The sequence below is a fragment of the Triticum aestivum genome, chromosome 3B (genome assembly GCF_018294505.1).
Source record: "Triticum aestivum cultivar Chinese Spring chromosome 3B, IWGSC CS RefSeq v2.1, whole genome shotgun sequence".
NCBI classification, from domain to species: Eukaryota; Viridiplantae; Streptophyta; class Magnoliopsida; order Poales; family Poaceae; genus Triticum; species Triticum aestivum.
Genome location: NC_057801.1, coordinates 257,383,543 through 257,391,555, shown reverse-complemented (window position 1 = coordinate 257,391,555; position 8,013 = coordinate 257,383,543).

Below are 8,013 nucleotides of genomic sequence, written 5' to 3'. Positions count from 1 at the left end.
CCTTTGTCATCGGTATGTTACTTACCCGAGATTCGATCGTCGGTATCCAATACCTAGTTCAATCTCGTTACCGGCAAGTCTCTTTACTCGTTACGTAATGCATCATTTCGTAACTAACTCATTAGCTACATTGCTTGCGAGGCTTATAGTGATGTGCATTACCGAGAGGGCCTAGAGATACCTCTCCGACAATCAGAGTGACAAATCCTAATCTCGAAATACGCCAACCCAACATGTACCTTTGAAGACACCTGTAGAGCTCCTTTATAATCACTCAGTTACGTTGTGACGTTTGGTAGCACACAAAGTGTTCCTCCGGTAAACGGGAGTTGCATAATCTCATAGTCATAGGAACATGTATAAGTCATGAAGAAAGCAATAGCAACATACTAAACGATCAAGTGCTAAGCTAACGGAATGGGTCAAGTCAATCACATCATTCTCCTAATGATGTGATCCCGTTAATCAAATGACAACTCATGTCTATGGCTAGGAAACTTAACCATCTTTTGATTCAACGAGCTAGTCAAGTAGAGGCATACTAGTGACACTATGTTTGTCTATGTATTCACACATGTATTTTGTTTGCAGTTAATACAATTCTAGCATGAATAATAAACATTTATCATGATATAAGGAAATAAATAATAACTTTATTATTGCCTCTAGGGCATATTTCCTTCACCCTGTCGTCTAGCCCTTGCCTTACATACAACTCCTTTGTGCACCGACCTAAAACCTCGTGGGTTTTACCCCTTGGATCAATCATATCATCCTATATATCAATCTTTACCTCCAGACCATTCTGGAGATCCTTGTCATGTCCTGATCTTATCCGGGACTCCGAACAACATTCGGTCACCAACATACATAACTCATATAATACTATATCGTCAATGAACATTAAGCATGCGGACCCTATGGGTTCGAGAATGATGTAGACATGACCGAGATGCTTTTCCGGTCAATAACCAATAGCGGGACCTGGATGCCCATATTGGTTCCTATATATTCTATGAAGATCTTTATTGACCAAACCTTTATGACAACATACGTAGTTCCCTTTGTCTGTCGGTATGTCACTTGCCCGGGATTCAATCGTCGGTATCTCCATACCTAGTTCAATCTCGTTCTCGGCAAGTCTCTTTACTCATTCCATAATATATTATCTTGTAACTAACTCCTTAGTCACCTTGCTTGCAAGCTTCTTGTGATGCTGTATTACCGAGAGGGCCCATTGATACCTTTCCGTCATACGTAGTGAAAAATCCCAATCTCGATTCACACCAACTCAATAGACATCTTCGGAGATACCTGTAGGGAACCTTTATGGTCACCCGGTTACGAAGTGATGTTAGATAGCACACAAGGTATTCCTCTGGTATCCGGGAGTTGCATGATCTCATGGTCGAAGGAACATGTATTGGACATTAAGAAAGCATTAGCAATAAACTGAAGGATCATATGCTATGCTAACGGATGGGTCTTGTCCATCACATCATTCTCCTAATGACGTGATCCCGTTATCAAATGACAACTCATGTCTATGGTCAGGAAACCTTAACCATCTTTTGATCAACGAGCTAGTCTAGTAGAGGCTTACTAGGGACTTTGTATTTTTTTACGTATCCACACATGTATTTAAGTTTTCGATGAATACAATTATAGCATGAATAATAAAAATTTATCATGATTAAGGAAATATAATAATAACCACTTTATTATTGCCTCTAGGCCATATTTCTAGCAGATCCACCTCCTGCGGCTGCGCCTGAGCCCCCCGTTCCCACTGGGGCGCCCGCTCCAGCTCCTACTCCTCCGACTCACTTTGTCCCTCCTACTCCAGTTGAACAAGTTCTAGATCCTCAGTATAAAGATATGATCTTCTTTAACTATGGTGTGTCGGGTCACTATGTGGGCAACTATATTGAACCGAAGAAGTGCTTCATCTGTTCTGGGAATAACAACGTTAACAATTGTGCTGCTTGGTCGTGTCTGCACCCCACAACCACTTATTTTGGTAGTGCAGCAGCTGGACTAGGATTCTACCATATTTATATACCTATGCAAACAAAATCTAATTGGATGAACTTCAAGAACTCCGCTATCCTGAATGTGGTCAAAGGGGAGGTTTCTGCTTCTCACCTTTTAGTGCAACAGAACAATATTTTTTTCAAACAAAGATAGTGGCCATGGTAGACCAGAGAGCTAAACAACAAGTCCTTTCTTATGAGATTCCCTCCTTGGAAAAAAGTGGATGATCTTATTTATTTTCCTGTTGAAGGTGTTACTATCAAGATTACTGAATGGACAGGTTCTGTTGATCCTTTTGGAGAACTCACTTATTTATTTTTCTGTTTGATGCCCCCTCATACCTCCTAAGTACTCACTCGCTCCATAATGTAGTGCATAAATATTTTAAATATTAGATATGACATAAGACATATATTTATACGATATTTGTTTGCTATCTTTTATGTTTATTTATTAAATACACAACATGGAAGCACGTGCGGCTGTGTGGATCATCTAGTATCAACTAATTAAGTAACAACATATCTAGATACTATCTATCTAATCAATTTATATAATTATAATAAATAAGTTAACCCATAACCATATATATATATATATATATATATATATATATATATTGAAAGTGCAACTAATCCAGGGTGGTTTTGGTAATTCATAACAACATATAGCTCATTGAACTAATATACATTCAAGTTAAATGTTTCAGACAGTTCAATGATTGGCATGGCATGGACTAGAGATGTGGACCCCTCAAAATGCGAAGGACAAAGATTGGGAAAAGCTCAAGACTCTTCATTTCTATTTTAGTGATCCAAGGTCACACTGAGTCCTTAGGAAAAGCCAACACTATTAAAAGGGGATGAGGTGTCACCGAAACTACATGTTTAGACTCTGATTGTGCTTCAGTGTCACCAAGTTTGTCACATCGATAGCTCCGTAGAAAACTAAAATTAAGTTTTTGACTCAACTTTTGCAAAAAAAATAGTTGTGCTTTGTGATGCTCATCCACTCCACCTATACCTATCTATTCACAGGGACAGTTTCATAGATATCAGAAGGAAGTGACAGTCAGAATAGGTCAGAGGAGCAGGTGACTACTGGTGAGGGCACTAGTCCCTCAAGCAACTATGATGATGGAAGCATAAGCACACCAAGCAATTTGCCTAAGGTTGCTACTAGGCAAAGGAAGAAGAAAACCTCAGAATCTGAAGATGAGGACTTTGTTGCTGAAGAAGTAACGTCAAAGAGGAAAGTTCTGAAGAAAGAATATGCGGCTGTTGCTACCACTAAACCTGGTTCTAAGAAAGCTCCACCTAGTAGAGCTCCAATGTCAAAACCCAGGAAAGTTCCTACCAAAGAAACTATGCAGTCATCTACATGATCTACATCAACATTGAGCATCCACATCTTCAACATCTACATGAAGTCATCATCAACAATACCCAAGGTTAGTTCATCCCTCTTAGGGGGGATATCACATCAGGGGAGCTTTGCTCTAAGAATTGAGCTAAAGCAACTCTAATGGTGTGAACACAACAATGCTTTATGTAAAAGTGGTAACCCTACTTGTGCCTAAACGATGAGTATGACCGGCGATCAAATGTTCTCATTTGACTCCTCAGTCAATATACTGATATATAGATGACCTAGTCATCGCCAATTGCTTGACAGATGCTAGAGTGTTTGTGCATGTTTTGCCCCATATTTCATTTGCTATCTTATTGTGTGAGCATGTTAGTTGCATAATTTTCTCCATTCGAGGACATCCATTTGTTGCTTTGATTGTTTTGTCTTTCTTTTTGCCAAATAGATGGACAAGAATGCCTAAGAACTCCCTCTAGCTATCTATGCTTTTCTTGTCTCAAACTCTATTCATGCTACATCACAAAGTTTGAAAAAGTCGAATTCGGACCCTCCGGGTGAGGAGCACTCGGAGTCACCGATCTGTCAAGGGCTTAAACTTCCAAAACCTCTTAATGGCTTTCGGTCTGACCGATTCTTTCCCTTCGATCCCACCAAAATTATTGAGTTGATCTAGGTTTTCCCCTCGGTGCAACTGATTAGAACAGTTTGGTCTCACCGAGTTGCAGAAACCGCTAGCGATTCTGCATCTCGGTGCCACCGAGTCGTTCCACTCGGTCACACTGATAGTGACTGGGTATATATACTCCGCGGGTTGAAATTTGGAAATTTCTTGAAACATCCAACCGCACCTACCTAGCTCTGCCCCCTCCTGGTCTTCGGACCGTCTCCGTCGTCGCCAGCGTCCTCCTGCCGCTGGTCTCCACCACCGTCAATGGGAATCTCCGCCACTGTTGTTGCCGTAGCAAGTTCGTTGCCGAGTTAGGGTACGGACTTGATCTCTTTATGCTTTCTTTAACTCCAATTCTTGCACAAAGACCAATGCCTAGTTTCTTGCCACGATTGAGATCAATATATCCACCGAAAACTTCCTCTAGAATAGGTTTTATGCAAAAACATAGGGTTAGGTTTCTGCCGAACTCATCTCAGACCGACCGATCTGAAGATTTCGGTCTCACCGATTTGGCTCAGGCCATTGCACATGTACTACTCGGTCTGACCGAAGTGTACAAATCGGTGTGACGGAGTTCACTTTCTTTGTGAAACCCTAGCATCTCGGAGTCATCGAACTACATTTCGTTCTGACCAAAACTGCATGTTTAGACTTTGATTGTGCTTCAGTGTCACCGAGTTTGTCATATCGATAGCTCCAAAATGCTTTCTGTAGAAAACTAAAATTAAGTTTTTGACTCAACTTTTGCAAAAACAGTTGTGCTTTGTGATGCTCATCCACCGTTCATTCTGAAACTCTCATGAACTCCTTGGAAGTAATTCTCATTGTCACAGGGAGAGTTTTAGAGATGTCAGAAGGAAGTGACAGTCAGAACAGGTCAGAGGAGTAGGTGAATCTCGGTGAGGGCACTAGTCCCTCAAGCAGCTATGATGATGGAAGCAGAAGCACACCAAGCAATTTGCCTAAGGCTGCTACTAGGCAAAGGAAGAAGAAAACCTCAAAATCTGAAGATGAGGACTTTGTTGCTGAAGAAGTAACGTCAAAGAGGAAAGTTCTAAAGAAAGAACATGCGGCTGCTGCTGCCACTAAACCTGCTTCTAAGAAAGCTCCACCTAGGAGAGCTCTAATGTCAAAACCCAGGAAAGTTCCTACCAAAGAAACTATGCAGTTCACTATAGAGCAATCAGATGATGATGAGGCTGCAAAGGATGGCAAAAAGAAAAGGAGAGCAAGAACTACCACTGCAAAGGTGCTTGGAACACCATCTATGAGGAGAAGTGATGATGAAGAAGTGGAGGAGGAAGAGCCAGCTGCACCACCTCCAAAGTCACAGAAGCTCATGGGGGATGCTATCAAGTCTGAGGCTGCTCCATCTAATCCCAAGACAGCTTCCAAGCCTCGAACTCAAGCTCATGCCTCCAAGTCTACTCACCCAAGAGATCCACCAGGAACATCCCTGCTGTTGAGAAGAACAAGGCCCCAGTGCCTGAAGCTCAAGAAGATGAGGAGCAGCAAGTGCTCAAAAAATTGAAACCCAAGATTCCAGATCATGATGACAATCATCCACTTGCTGAAAATATGAAGTTGAGAAAAGATGCAAGTCTCAGATTGTGGAGACAGATTGATCCATATGCCATAAGGAGAAGAACTGCTATTGATTATCACTTTCACACCAAGGAACAACAAGACTTCTATGAGACAGTCCTGTTGGGGAAGAAGCCCATTGTCAGTGACATGAGATGGGTTGATTGGACATACATTGATGACAATGAGAATTACTTCCAAGGAGTTCATGAGAGTTTCAGAATGAACGGTGTTGACACTTTTGTTGGTCAAAAGTTGACAAAATGGAACGATGAAATGATTATGCAATTCTATTCGACTGCTCATTTCTATCCAGATGGCTGGATAGTCTGGATGACTGAAGGCACAAGGTATCAATCGTCAATTACTGAATGGGCCAAGTTGATCAATGCCCCTGAAGAAGCTGAAGATGACACAGATGTGTATGCCAAGCCCAGGAAGGATCACAACTCTATGGCACACATGTACAAGCAAATTCCTGATGATGCTTTGGAAACTCACAAGCTTGGATCCATCTATTATCTGCTGTCAGGTCTAACCACGATGAACACTATATTGAGGCACACTTTGTTGCCCAAGTCAGGAGATCATAGGATGATCTGTGGTTACTCAATCAACCTGCTTCATATGTTTGATGTGTCAGAGAAGTTCAAGGTGATGAGTTTGATTGTTGAAACTGTGAAGAGAACTGCAGCTGATCAGAAAAGATCATGTGGATATGCCCCTCACATTCAGATGCTAATCAACTCCAAGATGGGGACAGGGACATATCTTCTTGACAAAGAGCATCTTCCCCTGAGGCCAGAATTTGAGGACAACGAGGTTGTCATGGATGCATCACATCCTACTTCAGTAGAAGCCCAGGGGAAGAGAGAGAGAGAGAGAGAGCAGAGGCTGCTAAAGCAGCAAGGGGAGCTAGCATTCCAGATGCTTCAGTTGTCAATCTCAAGACCAAGCAAGATCAACTTAGTTATCTGCTTGAGGCCAGAGTGAGAATTGAGAACTGACTAGCCACCCTGAATCAAAATCAAGAGAGTCTTGAGAGGATCTCTGAGACTAAACTTCATGATCTAGATGTGAAAGTTACCGAGATCCAGCCATTGTTGAGAAGTTACAGGAAGAGATTGAAGACAGGGCAGACAGACCTACCACCAACACTTTTCAGCGTGTGCCAAGGGCACAAAGGTCTTTAGCAGTGCCAGTAGTCAGTGACACGAGGACTACACTTTCAGCACCTCTGCCACTGATGCACCTCTAGTTGCAACTACTCCAGCTCCTGAGACATCATCGGAAGCTTTTGCAGACGGACTCCTCTCCACGCCATCTACGCACACTGGAGATCGTGCCTAGAGTGTCGCATAGCACTATGCATTTTTGATCTTTTTGGTAACTTGTTGCCAAAGGGGGGAAAGTGTATAGATCATTAGGCTTCGAGAGGGAGAGTGTTTTGCCTTTTGTGGCCTCTCTTGCTACTTGCTACCTTGTTTGTTTGCTTGTTTGATTCCTATGCTACAACATTTGTGCTTGCGTGTGAGATACTATTTATGCTACAATATTTAATGTGTGCTTGAATGATTATCTCCATTATCCGTGTATGATTAATCATGTTTTCCTTGGTGATGAGTGCATGCTATTTACATCTTATCATTTTGAGCGCTCCACCAAGATGTATGTGACATGGAAGAGTGACCCATGATCCTAATCGATTGTGCATTTGCATTCAAAAGAAAATTTTAAGTAATGCACAAATTTAGGGGGAGCTCTTGCTTATCACATACTTCTCAAAGCGACGATGTATTTCATTCATATAATCATTTGTCGAAGCTTTGATCTATATGTTAACATCAATTACCAAAAAGGGGGAGACTGAAAGTGCAACTAATCCCCGGGTGGTTTTGGTAATTCATAACAACATATAGCTCATTGAACTAATATCCATTCAAGTTAAATGTTTCAGACAGTTCAATGATTGGCATGGCATGGACTAGAGATGTGGACCCCTCAAAATGCTAAGGACAAAGATTGGCAAAAGCTCAAGACTCTTCATTTTTATTTTAGTGATCCAAGATCACATTGAGTCCATAGGAAAAGCCAATACTATTAAAAGGGGATGAGGTGTTGCTTAATGGTCTACTTGCTCAAAATGATTAGTGATATGCTCCAAAACCCTCAACCACTTTCTCACTTCCAAATATGTCCAAAACCTAAAGTCAAACTCGGCCCCACCGATTTGATCTATCTGGCGCCACCGAGTTCTTTTGACATAGCCACAGCCAGAAACCCTAGACAATTCGGTCTCACCGATAGGTATCTTAGTCTCACCGAGATGGCGTTGCAAACTTTCTGTTTCCCTTCGT